Source organism: Eurosta solidaginis, chromosome 1, assembly GCF_040869045.1.
Source record: "Eurosta solidaginis isolate ZX-2024a chromosome 1, ASM4086904v1, whole genome shotgun sequence".
NCBI lineage: Eukaryota > Metazoa > Arthropoda > Insecta > Diptera > Tephritidae > Eurosta > Eurosta solidaginis.
In genome coordinates, this window is record NC_090319.1 from 386,248,801 (window position 1) to 386,267,228 (window position 18,428).

The 18,428-nt window shown below is 36.7% G+C and overlaps 1 protein-coding gene and 1 pseudogene across 1 annotated transcript in view; one reads left to right on the forward strand and one right to left on the reverse strand.

The window, feature by feature from the left end:
* The window catches only part of LOC137238422 (protein Skeletor, isoforms B/C), a 204,900-nt gene that overhangs the window by 69,631 nt on the left and 116,841 nt on the right, over positions 1–18,428 (forward strand). The window lies entirely within an intron of this gene.
* Positions 2,936–3,061, reverse strand: LOC137238949 (U1 spliceosomal RNA; annotated as a pseudogene).

Below are 18,428 nucleotides of genomic sequence, written 5' to 3' on the forward strand. Positions count from 1 at the left end.
CCCTTTTTCGGTCCAAATGAACCAAAGTGGCAACCGTATTAAGAGCCACCAATACAATTAAAATGTGGATTTTAAGACTATTTTCTTGAAAAACCTACCGCGCACACAGAGTGGCTGTTGCGAATTACAACTTCAATGATTACCTCCGAACTGGTGCCAACCGGATGCAGAACTGGACAGTTGGTAGCCACACTTCAGCGGAAGTCAAAGGCTGCGGCTATTTCCGAACCAACTACGACTATTTCAGAACAACCTACGACTGACCCTGGCAAGAACGCGTATGACATAACAATTCTAAAAATGGCAGTTGAAAGCACTTTCTTGGGATTGAATTACAACTACCAACATCTCTTAATGCTATAGTTCTGAACTAGTGCGAATCGTTTTAGAGCTTTTGAATGCGTTCTTAGATAGCACAGTCGTAGGTGGTGCTGACGTAGTCACTTAATGGAAGTGGTTGGGTATGCTGTTTACTGTGTCGACCCAGAAATAAGTAGATCCTACAGGCTGCCAGATTACTGCAGCGTTTTTCAAGCGGAAATTATAGCAGTGAAGAAAGCAGCAGAAATTCTGAAGGAAGCGTGCTTAAGCTGCAGTCGTGTCAATTTAAATATTGATAGTCAGGCTGCGATTAAGGCAATAATCTCACACATCATCAAGAAGTGTTTTGGAATACAAAGAAGCATTGGAAACACTTCGCTCAGGCCGGACTATAAATCTTTACTGAGTTCCCGGTCAAAAAGGGATAGAAGGTAACGAAAAGGCCGATGACTTGGCAAAGGAAGGTGCAACACACGTCCCAAGCCTTTTGGGAGAAATCAAAAGGGGACAGGAGTTGCATATGACCCATCAAGCAGGAAAGGCGTGGACAAAAGCGCGGGGCAGCAAAATTTCTATGACCATGTACAAAGCCTACGATATTAGGCTCACAATGTGGCTCATATCTCTGAAGAGAAAAGACTTAAACTCACGATGGGCATACTGACTGGACACTGCCTTCTGTCGTCACATGCTTATAAGTTATGCCTCGTCAGTAACAGCAAGTGTAGGAAGTGTGAGCTGCACGAAGGAACGGTTCATGTTCATGTCATGCGCTCGCCAGGTCAAGGCTCCAGCTATTAGGGGCGGAAGAGTTGCCAAATGTTGAGGCAGCACTTAAGCGGGGTCCTAGAAAACTTATATTATTTGCCAAGAGGACGGAGTTATTCTATAACATATGTACTGGCACCTGATTGGGGTTCTTCCATTTGGTCGTACATTCTGGTAACACTATGAACACATTCAGTCTATGTGAGGTCTTTATTGACCGGCCAGTTCAACCTAGCTTAACCTAACGTAGTCACTGCCTTTTATTAAATTATTTAAATACATATAGATCAGACTTAAGCAGTGTTGGTACAAGTGTGCCTACCACCTGTTCCGCTTTGCATCCGATTATCACCAGTTCGGTGGTAGTCGTTGAGTTTGTGGTGCGAACCTGTCTGTCATATATTCTGCTAAGATACTCACAAAAGCTTATCAATCTCCAAATGACGAAAAATATCTTTAAAGCGTTTTCCAAGATAATAATCATAACATTTTTGTTGCTGCTGCTTTATGGTCGCATAATAGAACGGCCATCAACCGAATCATATTCCTTTTATTTAATTTCCACTTGCCTTCGAAATGTTACTGTTTGATGTTATGTATGTTTGTATGTACAAGTATGTGTACACACAAAGATACTTTTTTCTCCAAAAAATATGAATAGCAAATCTCCATTTTCATGGTACTCTGTTGCTTTAACAGTGATTGGCATACATTTGGGCTTTGATGGATGGGAAAATAATTGAGTTCGTCTTCCATGTCAAACCAACTGACTTTAGTACTAGTAGTACATTAAGAAAATTGGCGAACGAAGGAAGAATGAGATGCATATATATGTGTTGTATAAACCTCCTTGTTGTACATATCTATGTATTTGTAATTTGAACAGCATATTAGGAATATATATGAAATATGAATCTGGACGGTAAATACTTATATAAATATATAGTAAGAAGAAATAGCACAGAACCATAGAGAACTCTTTTTTTTGTAGTTCTCAAAAGGAGTATAGAGGTGTAATGCAGTTCATAAATTTGAATGAAAATGTATGTGAAATAGCATTAAAGTTTAATATAAATATTTTAACATATTTTTAATGGTAATAGAAACAGCCATAGCCTCTCTATGAACCTTACATATTTTAAAAAGTTGGGTTTTATGGGCTTGGCGCTTTTACAGGACAAAATTCACCGGAAGTTATAGCGAATATCAAATAAAGTGTACCTGAAAAGATTTCCGCTAAAAATTGTATAACATCGCCCTTTTAAATGCATTCATAATGTCGGCACGGCGCGAACGCCATTCCCGCCTACCAAAAATTACACGCACGAGTAAAAGCCCCGACACATAAGCATTTTTTCATATAGATGAGTTTAACACAAGCTTATGCATTATGAGTAGATTGCACGCATTTTTATGGAGAACGGTAGAATGGGCGACACTGGCGCCATCTGATATTGAAAAGTAGCCATCTCCCAAATTTTGTTACAAGCAAATCATAAGAAGAAGAATGTGACATTTGTTTTGGTTAAGGGTGTTGACACACTTTGCAAGTGTAATTATTTTTCCCACTGCATGGTACATTTTCTAATATTTTTCGCAAGTAAAAACTGTAATATAACAAATGAATACGACACAAAATATGTTAGCAAGTATCTTTGTTGTATAGGGATAATGTTTATACCAGTGCTTTACGAAATTTTTTATGTGAATGGGCAAGGCGAAATAAACTTCAATTGCCAAGTCTGAAGTTCTTTCATATTTACAAACGCAACATCTTGGTTGATTGTGACGATGTTATTGGAATGCATGAGCTTGTGTTAAGCGCATCTTTGTGAAAAATGTCATTGTGTCACGTCCTTTATTCACATTAGGAATAATCGCAGAGGTCAACCCAATCGAAGTGCAATGATCAGGTCTCGCTCCGGAGGAACCGACTTAATGATCACGGATAGCCTCTACGCCAGGTAAGTATGCTTTTTTAGCACACATTTTGCTTCTTAATACAATTCATTCAATAAGTAGTTGAGAATTGCGGAGAAAAGGATTTGTGCACATCTGTTGAAGAACGAAAAAGGACAACGCAAGATTTAAAAAAATGTGTACGCGTGAACGTTGAATATATGTATGTACATATATATGTGTGTGTATTAGCTGGGTCGATTTGTATGGACGAAAGTTGACCCATATCGCGCCATCGATTTTTCGATAGGATTTGGGCTCAGGAAAAAAAAGTTCCACTACGCATACCCAAAAAAATAATTTTCGAGCTTGCGAAAAAAATCGATTGTTCGATCAAATTCTTCTAAATCTCCATAAAAGAATTTTTTTTTTCGAAAAACTGCATTTACCAATTTAGCATTTGCCAATTGACACAAAAAAAATACATAAAAATGATTTAGAGCCTTAAAAATGAAAAAAAAAAAAAAAAAATTCATAGAAAATCGAAAAAATCGATGAAATTTCGCAGGCTCGAAAATTATTTCTTTGGGTTTGCGTAGTGGAACTTTTTTTCCTGAGCTCAAATCCTATCGAAAAATCGATGGCGCGATATCGGTTAGTAAATAGGCCCAGTTTAGTGTGTATGTTGCGTAGGTTATTTAATAGACATCAGAAAAAAAAATTATAGAAATGAAAGAAGCACGTTTTTTACATCTATTTCAAAGTAAAACACTGGCCGAGTCTCCTAAAAATCTTCAAAAAGTGCTTAGCTCATAAAGTAGTCTATTTATGGTTTTTGTCTAATCGAATGCATGCTAATTCACAATTATACGACTAGAATATAGTCGTTAATCGAAACTGGTTAACCTTAGAGCTAAGCCGAAACTCGTAGCAAGCGCAAGGCAAAAAGGAAATCTGATGTGCCTAAAAGTGTACATCAAAGAACGAATCGTTGGAAGGAGCAAACCATGCGCTCCTGCAGATTCCAAAATCGCTGGCGTTGCATGGAGAGGTTGCTGTGCAGCCGGGACATCAGAAAAATGATCGCCCATCAAATAAAACAAATACAAATAAGTACTTGGAGTTTCGCTTCCAATTTGCGTTGTTCTCCATTTTAAAAATTTTCCTTGCAAACTTTCCGGGATGGGACAAACATGTTTTATGCCCACTCCGAACGGCATAGAGAAGCTTTGCTGGGGCTAGAACCCAAGAACTTCGGTGTGGTAAGCGGAGCACGCTACCACCACACCAAAAGGAGCCGCCGTCCATCAAAAGCTTCTGTAATTCCTAAGCCTTGCAGATTCTTCGCAGCTGTCCACGTTTGGCCGGAAGCTTTTCCAGGAATCCCACTTGGCATTCCTGATTTCTGATTTATGAGCCTTCATCGTTTCCGAGATGATTGGCCTACTAGTAGCTTAATGGCGTTTGTTACCGGAACGTACCGGATCTATATGCGGCAAAGGGCAATTAACATCGCTACCACTACCCAAAACCTTCGCGAAGTGTACTTACCATTAATTCAACAACAATAGCAGTTTTAGAAAAGTCGGGTCACACGGCAGCTGCCGTCGGCATTCATTTCTCAAAATTCATATTAATATATATACAAAGGCTATCTGTACCAATAATCAGTCCGACTCCACTCCACATTGCTTTGACTGTAATCTCGTACAAGATAACAGGTCCTCTTCCCTGCGTTCTGCTAAAGATATTCATTTATATCCGTCGCCTCGCTCTAGAGTTAAGACTGACTGTTGTCACATAGATTGTATTTCCTCGCAAGAAATTTTTTAGAAGTTAATATTGCGCCGCTGTCGCTAAAAAGGAGAATATCCACTTCTACTTGTTGCACACCAAAGAATTGTCAACTTTGAATTCTGAAAGCTTATCTCATTTTTTGATTTGAGGTGTTCGGGTTCCATACGTTCCAACTTTTTGACATAAACAACAGTTTTAATGCAGATTTAAAACGGCAACTGCAAGTGCAGATGAACTTTTCCTGAGCAGAAGTATTCCGGATTACAACCCGGGGCCTTCGGTATGACGAATGTAAATATTAATAAGTTTGTGCTCTATGAAATTAATTTCCAGGCGAGTGTATCAGCGATTTCAGGCTATTGACTTACTAAACGTTATCTTAATTACTCTACATTTTCTTTAAACTATTTGGACACTAAAAACAAAATATTCAATACGAACGAAGTTATCACTCATTCACTTCATAAAATCTTCCAAATTTCGAAGGAAACCGAAATTGATCACCCATCAAAGTCATCAGCACGTGATTATTGTTGTTGCACGTCTTCTTCCACAATTTCATCCTTCGACATCATCAACATGTCACTACTCTTGTTGTTATGGTTGTACGCTTGGTTACTATTACTTCCTCCTCCCCCTGCATATGCTTACATTTATATCTTGTTGCCATTGTAGTTGTTATTATATGTAGCTTTTATTTTTTCAAATTTTCAATATAGTAAACTTGTTTGTGTTGTTTGTGTTTATGTTGCACTGAATAAATATCCTTAAGCACGAACACAACGTACTGGCACGTGTTTCAAATGCTTCGTCCTTAGTCCTTACAAAGACCTAGTGCAAGTGTGGAGAAATAAAGTGAAGCGAAGTGAAGTGAAGTGAAATGAAAAGAAAAACACTAACAACATACCAAAATGAATCAACTCAATTGAGGCTATTGCACAGTGAGATTAATGTACGCATTAGTAGATTTAATGCATATTATAGCTATCGTCAGTAGCAGCCAACGCCGATGGTACGGGGCGGTTGCGGCCATATCCAAGTGCAAAGTTTGTGTGTGTGTTTGTGGGTGTGTGCGTATTTTTATGGGTATTAAACTTGTGTAGGCTTGCTAGACACCGGTAAAAGCAACAGAGTGTATTTGCTATAAACGATTTTTTTTAGTTCTCAGTTGTTGATTTTTATACTCGTATGCGGGGAGAAAAATTAGCACTGAACATACCTATTATTAGTCTAGAAAATTGACTTTAGCTCTTTAGACTGATTGGGCAAGCGTAAAGTTCTCTCACGACGAACAAAAATCATGATTTATAAATCTTCCATCTTCTTCATATTGCAGCGATAAGGAGACTCCCTGAAGGTTTTGGAGAGTTTTATCGATGTTGATGGTCCTTTACCGGATATTAACCCTCGGAAAATAGATACATTATGAGCACATTGGACCTTCTAATCATACAGAGGCACTGGGGTTCGCCAGAGCCGTGTTCGCTATATGAACAGGATTCATCATGGGTGGTGAGTTGACGATTGTGTTGTAAAAGCTAAACATTGCGCTGAAAACCCCTTGAAGTGGTTGCACCACACAAGCCCTTGATACCCAAGGGTCTCCCATCATACGTCTGAATTAGGAATCATGGACGGTTTCGACAGAAGACAGCCTAACTAGTCCTTATAAAATGTGTGGCGTAAATAGACGCATCACTTGAACAAAAAAATTTCCTCCAGGTGCCTGTCTAGACATTCTCATAACAGAGCAAATGTGGGAGACATTCTCGGATCTACGAAGGATTGATTGATGGTCGTACCAGTCATATTCCAAACCACTTATACCGATTCTCTAAGTAATAAAAGTAATTATGGACACCCACGACGGGAAATGTTTGAGTCCAAATGATCTGTGGAGTTTCAAGTTGCTTATGCCGTAAATTCATTGGGTGTCAACTTTAACCATCCATTCATCACAACCCAGTATCATCGCCCACTAACCAGAAGCATGAATGTGCAATTTTTCCGATTTTGTGTTATAGGCCTCGTTATATTACCAATTAGAACCTCTAGGTTATACTTAAATCTAGAGATTCCTACGCACATGGAAACCCCAATAATTTGCAGTGCCATTCTCATGAACGTACAATTCAGTCACACAAAGTTGAGCCAGAAAAATGAATGTAGCACATTTTTCTGGCTGGCAACAGGGTTAATGGCTAAACAATTTTTGAAAAAAGTAAGAACAGCACACATTCGTATGTTCGAATGTTCCGGTATACGTGCCTGAATATTGGGCACCAACTCGTAACTCACCAAAACTTTTCGAGGTTCACACACAATTGTATGACGATTTTTTTAATTATAATTAATTTACTCAGGGAGCTATAAAACTACGCATGCGATATATATGCTAGTTGAGATACACAAAAGATGTGCTGTATAAGGTATTTTTCATAAAAAATTATACCGATGAATATCCGAAAAAAAGATAGTTGCTTAATTGAAGACAAACCTATTTATTCGAAGCCGTTGCCTCTTCTCGAATCAAAACTAAAATACTTGAAAAAATTGTGTGAAAAACTGGTTATATCAAAGGAATACCATTCTTTTTATAAACACCTTGAAGGCAACGCTTTACCCAAACCCAATATTTCAGAAGATTCTGATTCTTATGAGAATAAGAACTAGTTCTAAGTTTGCAATAATATCTTAAATAAAAACACATTAGTGTATATGAATTTGAATTGAATGTATAACTTTTTCATTTACATACATACTTTCGATAAGTCAAAGCCACTGTTGTTTTGCCAAGTACTGTGATGCTCCGAATCCCAATCCGCCAACAGAATTGGCCTAGCAGGTTGGCTTGGCCCTAACATTATTTAAAAATCAATCTGCAGTGATTTTTTTAAGTGTTTTGAGCAGAGACGGAAAATAATAATTATTTTTTTTTCGGAGTCGAAAAAGTCCTGGTAAAAAAATTGTCCTAGGTGAAAATGTTTGAGTTCCCAGGTATCCCTATAGCAATATCATGTCCAATCATGCATCTTTTTTATTTTTCGAGCTTTTTCCATAAAAGTCCACATATAAAAGTAAAATCTGTATTTTTATATTTAGAGTCTGATAGAACTAGTTAAACTCAGACTTTTAAAAATAAAAGTCCGGAAATAAAAGTTAAATCCGGAATTTTATTTTTTAAGGCCAAAATAAAAGTCCCGCTTGATAAAAAAGAAACTGCTTATCCCATAAACAATTTTTTTTTTAATTCGGAAGCTCCAATACCCACAAACTTAACTAGTTCTATCGGACTCAAAAATTAAAAATCCGAAAATAATTTTTATCTTGATGCAAATATATTTTAAGTCCAAAATTAATAATTTTGCAAGGAGTTATATTATAAAAGGAATAACAGTTTCAGCCCCTGGTTTTGAGGTTAAGGCCATACCATGACCACTTTGGTCAATTCTTATAGCGTATTTGGATTCAGCGCATCAAAATGTATAGAAAACATGAGTCGCATTACCTGATCCGACTACTTCTAATTTTTTTGTATAGCTGTGTTAACAAAAAATTACATCAGTTTTTAAAATTTTTGTTTTGCCAGAAAAATGAATGTGCTAAATCTCGGAAAATAGAAGGGATGCGAGCAGAGCAATTATCTCAGTTGAAAGAGCATAGAGTGAATATAATATATAGATACTCTTTTACATTAGAAACTAATTCTTCTAATTTTGAGCAAGCAATAAACTTTGAAACTCGATTTCCCAACATTTTCATTTTGGCACATTCATGCTTCTGGCAAGCGGGCGACGGTATATTTTGTTCGCTTCTAACCGAATTTGGATTTGCTTACTTTACTTTCATGGAATTTACTTTTTTGCAAACTTCGCTACAATTGAGACATTTTGGGAAATACCTCAACGTTGTTATTCACATTGTATGCAGCGTCAGGACTTTATCATCGGTCTTCTAGTAGGCGGGACCGTTTATGAAAAAGAGCCGCCAATATGACATACATATGCACATACGAACATGTAGTTTTAGGGGTATATGTATAAGATTTTATACACTCACATACTTACACCGTCAATTTGCTATCGCGATACTAGCATTACCATTACCATTTCCATCACCATGACCAACCAATCCAACATCCCCTGCCCTGCTTCCATATCGATTGCACTCGCCTAAAAAAGTTGTAAGCTGTTTCTTTGTGCATATGTGTGTATCGCTGATGTTTTTGTTGTAGAAAGAACACATAAATAATGCGAAACATTGCAAATTTTTAAAAGCTGCTTTTATTATATTCAAACTTACATACATAAATGTACAATATTGTACATTAGACTGGGTCGGTCACCCACACGAAAAAAACAGTTTCAAAAGATCGTCTCTAAATTTGAAGCTTATGTTGGGAGGGTCTCGGAATTTTTTTATTAGGACGAGTCCATCTTCGGTTATGCCAAAGACCTTATGCCTTTCATGAATGTAACCAAACTATAATTTGATTCCCAACCCGTATATTACTGAGCATCGGTCTTAAGCCTGCTTTGAGAGTAGTCATGTTTCTCTTATTCAAGGGATTGGATGATTGCAAAATATTTCGAAACTTTTGTCCAGAATTTCATTATTCTTTTTCGTGACAAAAGCACGTATTAATACAATAGGAACAGGCCAAATACTTATTTTGAGTGAATTCGCATTATTTATCGCTCATCAAGGACGATGCAAAGTTTGAGCCACTGTTCGTGCGCTGTAACTTATGTAGATATGGTTGAGCGCCCGCGACATACTTCAGGCAAGATTTTTGAAGAGTGCCATGATGTCAAACTTCATACTGAGCGAAAAACACGACTAAGGATGCGAGATGTTCGCGAAAAATTTAAAAATTGCGACCTTAAACCTCGAATATCTCTCCGACGCTGACTGACGATTTATTGTAACTCTTAGTGCCACCTTTACTTACTCCAGTGCCGTTTAACCGTTTAAACGGGCTTGCCCATCCGACATGTCATGCCAGGTCCGTAAGTCTTTCGAAGAACTTTTCTCCCGAGCATTCCCAAAGCCGCCTCATCATATGTTGTCAGTACCAATCATATATGAGGACGTAAGAAGGCTGATTTTGAAAGGATTTAAGGACCAAACTGAAAAACCTTATCAAAAACTAATACCAGTAATAATTCCGTCCTCTTGGCAAACACTTGAGCCTTTCTAGCACCTATGCCACTTGCTGTTTCGTGATCTGATAGTAATATAACTACTACTGTATAGCCGGAGTGTTAGACTGGCGAGCGCAGGGCATGAGCGAAAAAAACGTGCTCGATCGGTTCCTCCTCAAACCAGCACTTACCACATCTGCTATCACTAACTAGACCTAAGTTGAAAGCAAGTGACGCTAGAAGATAGTGTCCAGTCAGAAAACCCGTAATGTGCCTAAGCCCCGAGCTTGGGTTAAGGCCTTTTCTGCTTCGTCGACCATGTGCAGCTCTCTGCGTCTGACTGGGTTAAGAAAACTAAGATTGCTGATGTATGCGCCTTACCAACTCCTTGCCGCTCTATTTGAATATCTCCTCAGGCAATCTATCAGCGTTTTATTAATCTGTTGCTCATCATCTTCACTGCGGGTGATTTTAGATGGCTAGCAGCTCAAGCTCCTCGCACTCACGCATTTCTGCCTCAGTTTTTTTTCTTTCTGTAAAGAAGTCTCGCTTTTCTTTTCAATTCGCCGTAGCGAACGCACATACTTTCCTTGTTGCGATCGATTTTAACGTAGCCCTGTAGGCATCGTCCTCTCTTTCGGTTGCAATGCGGTATTCTTCTTCGTACCAGTTGTTTTTACGTGGTCGCCGGAAACCAATTGTTTCCTCGGCAGCGGTACGAAGTGCTCTAGAGGTACATATGCTTCCACTGCTCATGCATTCCAGCGCGTTGGCGGGTGACCTCGGAGAGCATGTGTGATATTCGATTTTGCAAGGTTTGCATGGAAATAATATTTTTGCAAACATGAATAACATATTCCCCACACATTCTATTCATTATTCATGTAGCTAGGTATGTATATCTCAATATGTATGTGATTTTCGTTAGAATAAAAACAAATCTAATTTGACATGAGATTCTCACAATTGGCGAGGCATTTGCTAAGCGTGCTGGGAATTTGCTTTTTGTTGTTGTAGATTATACTTCATTACAACTACATTGAAGAAGTCATGGTCGTCTGGTGCGATTTCCAGAGAAACTATTTGAAAAAACAATCTTCTGTGGCGATTTCGCGCGGTTTTTGAATTAGTTTTATAGCAACAGCTTGTAAAGGTTTGTTGGTTCTACAACTTTGACTATCGGATAACAAAAAAGAAAAGGCGTGAGTACCAAGTAGGTTTGAGGTTGGATGCGTAAACATACAGGTGTATGTCTAGGAAAATAATACTTTTGCTTAACTAGAGTTCACTCAGGGGTTGAAGTTAAACCACAACAGAGGGAACTTTATCATAAACCAATACTTTTGAGCTTTTTGATAAGAGCTTCGTCGGCTTCTTATGGGGAACAACCGATACTGACAAGATATTTATTTATTATCAGTTTATTATTAGAGGGAATTATTATCTTCGAGATTTCAATTTATTATCAGCTTATTGGTTTCTCAACTATCGAAGGGTTATATATATGTCATCGATTTTATATTGCAGTTTAGAAGGTACAAATGTGTTTCATAACAAATCGATAACAAATTGGTAACACTCCGATAAGAAATCGATAGCTTTTCAATACCAAATCGATCCATTTTTAGAAACAAAATCGATAACTTTTCGAAAACACGCCGATTATAAATTGCTAAAACTCAGATAACAAAGAGAAAAGAATACTTTAAAATCAGTTTCTTACATTTTTTTGTTATATAAATAAAATTGATAAAAAAAATTTTTATTTTTGAAAACTTTTTTCAATTAAATAAAAAAAATATATAAAAAAAATCGGCCCACTCCGGGATTAGTGGGGATGATGGCGGAATTGATTGAAGTTTTTTATGAGAAAAAAAATGGCGAAATTCGAAAAATCTCGAAAAACTGAAAAATTAAAAAAAAAAAATTTAAAAATTTTTTGGTATTTTTTCCGAAAAGTACATTTAAAAACAAATTAAAAAAAAAGATCCCAAGCGGTCAATTTTTGAAAAAGTTAAAGCATTTTGAAAACAAAAACGGTGTTTTTTTTTTAAATTCATATCTTTTCTGAAAAACGTCTTTCGTAAGCAAGAAAAAGAAGAAAAACTTTCAGCCAATTCTAAAGGGGTCGGGTTCAAAATTGGTCGAAATGGGATGGAATACCCCATATATATTTAAAGAAAAGAAATAAAAAGGCAAATGGTTTATTAATAATAATAATGACAATAATTTGGTTTGTGATAATCCAAATCCGTAAACAAAATTTTATTTTTCTTATATGATTATGTTTTGTATAATCAAAAATATGTGACACGTCCGAATGAAAAACATTTAATAAACTTTTTTATAGTAAATAAAGTATTATAATAAGGTTCACGTTATGGAATCATTCAAGATATATAGGTGTTTAAAAAGCTTAAAACTATTGCATTTGTTAAATCTGTAAATAAAGTTGGAATACTGAAATCATCACAACCTCCGTGTGCCACCGCACAAAGTTGTTTATTCACAATTGCCCCTGCTCCAGAATCTCCACAACTCGTATCGCTTCCACTACATCCAGCACAAATGATTGTGTTTGGTATAACCATCGGTTTCGGTATATTGTCATAATGTTTCTGGCATTCACCGAACGGTATTATAGGCATTGTAGTATTTTTGAGATGACTATTATCAAACTTATCACCATAAGTTACCGAACCCCATCCTCTAACTTGCATATCCATGCCCGGTACTAATACGGATTGGCAAAGGTTTATTGTTTTTACTGACCAACTTCTTAAAAAAGATGCACGCACTTTAACCACAGCAATGTCCATAAATGATGATTCTTCATTATAACCACGATCATAATTTATACTCTCCACTTTGCGTCGTTGCCCCCTATTTGCGTTTATTGTACTTAAATCGGTTACACCAGCTATAACCTTGATATTTTCCTTTAGTTCATTAAAAACGCAATGCGCCGTTGTAACCACAGATGTTAAAGTGACTAGGGAACCAGTGCACACATGTTGGTGAGAAATAAATATAGCCACCGAATGTGGACTCTGCTCTATCCTTATATCCTTGCCGTTTACAATGCGAAAATGCGCATTCGTATAAGATAGAAGGCAGCTGAGAACAACAAACAGGATCACGAAATTAATGTTTGAATTCATTTTAATATCAGACCTTTTTCACCACCTTTTAAGTATAAAGTACACCGAGATAAATTTTGTGGGCGCTATTTATACCTAATTGTGTCATGTGAATAAAAAATAAACAACAACTTATCAGTCCAAATTTCAGGAATTTTAAATAACAACAATACATCTTAATTAAACTCAAGGCTATACAGTAAAAAATCTTGTTTGTTTTCACTCGGTCTATTATAAATAAAATAAATAAATAAACGCAAGGCGCGATAACCTCCAAAGAGATTTTAGGCCGAGCTTATCTTCCAATTTGCGTCGTGCTTCTTTAAATTTTTCCTACAAATTGGCGAGACGACACCTACATGTTTTTACGCCGACTTCGAACGGCATCTGCAAGGCAGATCAGTTTTCACTGAGTAGCTTTTCATGGCAGAAATACACTCGAAGTGTATGCTAAACACTTACGAGAGGAGACGCCAATTAGAAAAACTTGTTTCTAATTGTTTTCCTCATTTTTGATGTTACTCTGGCCTGGCTGTCGCACCCAGGACCATCGGTGTGTTAGGTGGAGCATGCTACCACAACACCACGGCGGCCGCTTCGATCAATTATAGCGCGTGTAAATTTTTGGATGAAAGTGCGTGCGAAAATTAAATATTTATTTATGGCAACTACAAAAGGCTCATTAAGCGTTTATAATGACATTCTCATATAAATTTAAGATCTGTGTAGTTGGCACCTACACGTGCGAGTAATTAAAAAAACCATATCTCTTTCGTGTGTCCATGTTTATCCAGGAACATTTTTCGTTTGTCCAAATATTTTTTTGTTAAATTTTGTAAATCTCAAAGACTCACCTTTGATAAAAGGGTTTTGTAAATTATGTGTAAATTCAAGATAAAAAACACCAAATAATTTTTGCCATGTTAATTAAATGGGAAATTAAGAAAATGGAGAGGGTACACAGCCAGCATTTTTTGAAAAGTTTGATCAAAAAATATTTAAATATCATACCCCAAGATGATTAAAAACGTTCAAATTTAAAAGCATTTTCTGTTCGAAAATTAACGTATCGTCGGGAGAAAAATGTACCATAAATGTGATTATTCCTGAATAATAATTTATGATTCCTATTTCGAAACGCTTTTTATTCATATTTGATATCATTGTAAAATTGAGCTTTAATAGTTTTAGCTTAATATTTGACTGCTTTTCACAGTCATTTTTTGATCATATTCGTGAGTATATTTCAATCGTTTTGGTTGAGATTTTTGAATCATTTTTGAATGCCATTATGATGCATTTATTCTTCATATCTCATTCAAAATATGATACTACATAATAATCTTATTTCATAAGGAGAAAGCATGCGAAAGTGAGCTATTCGAACCACAACTAACTCGCGAACAAACTTGACCGATATACACCTGCGACTATAACATCCAACATCAGCATTATCGTCTGCATCTTAAAATACGGATACGATACGGGATGTTGAAGCCGTATCCAGGTATGTCAAGATAGTTTCACTAACCTGGGGTTCAAATAGCTCACAACCTATGTATTGTCCAATCATTATGTATTTTCTGGGAACCTGAAGGGGAGAAATTGTTTGGGGAATCTTCGTTCACGAGCAGCAAGCATTACATTATTTTTGTCTTGAAGAATATCTTTTGCATAAATAATAAAATTTTTATATATTTTTTCTTAGCTTCATGATTGAAAAAATATGTGCATGTGAAAAAAATAAAATTTTTAATGAAAAGTAAAATTTCAACAAGTATAAAAGTCATTATTCACTCAACAAATATATTCATAAAAGATTCAGAAAGCTGAACGAAAAATGATTATAAATTTTTGATTACTTAAAGTAAACACATTTGATTCAAATATGATTCCAAAATGTGATTGAAAAACTATATCCATTTTTGGGCCATCAAAAGTAAGCATATTTGATTATTCTTTTTGTTGGTTTTTATGAAATATTAAAATTTAGTCATTAAAGGACTTCAAAAATGATTCCAAAAAGTGATCGAAAAATGCTTTTTAGTTTTTCATCATCAAAAGTATTCATATTTTATTATTTCTTTTGTTCAATTGTATGATAACTCATTATTTAGTCAGAAAGAGTAATCAAATTGTATTGATATGTAGGAAAATTCAAAATTGAATGCTGAGTGGGATAGGAGTTGGAAAATTTGTTTTTCGAAATACTTGGTATTGGTAATTCCTCAATTACAAAAGAGACAAAGGAAGTGAGGTAACGGGGTTCTAATTATTTTGAAATGCAGAAATCAGAAAATAATACTTCCGTTAAATAAAATAATTAGCTTTCTAAAATGGCTTTCAAAGTGGCATAGTTTATTTTATTATTTTCTTAGTTTAAAAATATTTTTTTTTTTTGAATTAAAAACCGATTTTTTGCCGCTTTGCAGATACACATTAAGTAACTATTGAGAATTGAACACCAAGAATACCCGCACATTTATTCTTTGTAATCCAAGCGGTCGCATACAAATTTTATGATAGCGCTCCTAGAGAAGGACGTCAAACCAACCTTCTATTACTAAAATGCAACTTCACATGGATGAAAGACACTTTAAAGAGGTGTACATATGTAAGCCAGCAGACACTCACTTTTCTCGGAACCGGACGTAGTTATAATATTTTTTTTGCGGTAATAAACTGCCAATAACACTGGACCTCGAATTTCAACTTTTTCTCTTTACCAGAAACGCCGTTATGAAATTCGTATGTAAAGTCAACCCCTGATTTCGAAAATTGAGTCCATTTTTGATTCTATGCTACCGTTTTTGAGATATTTGCAATTTACCGTTATTCGAGAAAACCAAAAAGATGGCTCCTTTAATTGCGTATATCTCACGAACGGGTCAAGCAATTGCAAAAAAAATTTGGTATAAATGCATCATACATTGTTTTTTGCTCAACCGGATAGTTTTCGAGATATTAGCTTATCATTTCAGATTTTTGTTTTTTTTTATGAAAAAATATGAAAAAAATTACTCTTTGCGAGGGCAGCATTCCAAAACCACAACTTTCTTTCCAGATATTTTTTCTTTACGTAAAGCTCTGTTTAATTAGAAAAAAGATAAGCGATCATCGAAGAAAAGCGATGCAAAACTACGTAAGTTATAAGCGATCAAATAAAAATACCCAGGTTGCGCAACTTCAATGTATGTATCTAATATATATTGGTACGAATATTAGCAAAACTAAGGCGTGCTGCTATCTCTAAGCCGATGCTAAGCAGTGACGCGAATTCACATCAATAATTAAATCGTTATGTATCTACATAAACGAAACAATAATTGCGTCTACAAATATGTACCATGTACGTATACGAGCAGTGGAGAGTCAATGCACAAACACATGCATATATCTGAGATACTCCTGAAAGTATGCAATGAGAAGAGGTATAAAATTGTGCAATTGTAGTTACAGCTGAGAAGTTTGAGAGCTGATGGACTAGTAGATTCTGGAAGCGCCTAGAAGATGCGAACGTTGAAATCAAAGAGTGTAAAAGGCAACAAGTGTAGAGGCGCTGGAATTCAGTTTGATTTGAATTGTCAAGCAGTTTGATTAAGACGCTATCTAGCGAGCAAGAGCAGTATTATTTTGAATAGTACAGTTTCATTTGAGCTATCAATCAGTTTGGTTATTAAGCAAGCTATTCGTTGCACAGTTTGAGTGTTATTGTGAAGTACTTTAAAAAGGTCATTTTGCATTATTACAAATTGGAGTTATTTATTCAACAGTTTAGTGATTCGAACTTAGCAGAGGATTGCAAATAAGAGGATTTGCAAGTAAATTCGTTACAATATTATAAATGGGAAAGTTTGGATGTTTGTATGTTTGTCCAGACGTTTGTCTTTGTGACTCAATCACGCAAGAACGGCTGGACCGATTTGGATGAAATTTTGCACACATATAGCCAATAGTCTAGAAGGATCTACTAGCTATATTTTTTTGAAAAGGGGGGAGGTCCCCGCCCCCTAGGAACAGTTATAATTTAATTATTGTATTTTTTCGTCTTTGTGACTGAATCATGCCAGAACGGCTACACGGATTTTGATGAAATTTGGGACACAGACAATAGTCTACTAGTGAAAAATTTTTCGAAAATGGAAAGGGGGTAGGGGACCCACGACCCCTTCGAACAAATACTTTTTTACAATTTTTACACATTATAACTTTACCTATATTGGCGTTCACCAATATTACAAACTCAATGGGTCAAATAAGTCGAGGGCTTACAAAATGAGCACTGACACCCTACGTCCCCCTCCCCCTTTCTCTCTACCACTGGTGTAAAATCTATAAATTGTTATAACTCAATATAAATGTTTTCGCCTAAATCAATAATTTTTGGTGGCTCATAGAGATCGAGATCTAAACAATTTTGGAAAAACGATCGGTGGTGCTCTCCATCTCCTCCCGCCATCCGCCCTCCATCATTGTTTTTATTAGCACGCTTTTATTAGCTTTACCTGTATGTTTCTTTGTAACTTTTCATTCGCTCCAACGCGCCTGCTGCCTTATTAACATGGTTTTATAATTAGCTTCACCTTATTTGTAATCCCATTAGGGTCATATCGAGACCCTTCCGGGATCATTTCTGGATGGTTTTCGGGATCCGTCCGGCACCCCGCCGTGGTAATTTCGGAACTTTTTCGGGAATATTTCGGGATCATTTACCGGATCATTTCTGTATAGTTTTCGGGATCCGTTCGGGATCCCGTCGGGGTTGTTTTGGGACATTTTCGGGACTATTCCGCGATCATTTCGGGAGAATTTCGCGATCATTTGGGGACCCTTCCGGCATCATATCTGGATGGGTTTCGGGATCCGTCCGGCATCCCGTCGAGGTATTTTCGGGATCATTTGCGTACCTTTGAGAGATAAATTCTTGATGGTTTCCGGGATCATTATGGGACTTTTTCGGGGTCATTTTGGGTCTCTTCCGGCATCATTTCTGGATGGTTTTTGGCATCCGTCCGGGATCCCGTCGGGGCCATTTCGGGGCTATTTTGGGATCATTTGGGGTATCTTCCGGCATTATTTCTGGATGGTTTTTGAGATCCGTCTAGGATCCCGTCGGGGTAATTTCGGGACTTTTTCTCTACTAATACGGGATCACTTAGGGACCCTTTCGCCATCATTTCTTGATGGTTTTCGGGATCCGTCCGGGATCCCGTCAGCGTCATTTCGAGACTATTAAGGGATCATTTGAGGACCTTTCCGGTATCATTTCTGGATAGTTTCGGGATCCGTCCGGCATCCCGAGGGGTCATTTCGGGACTATAAGGGCATCATTTGCGGACATTTTCGGCATCATTTCTGG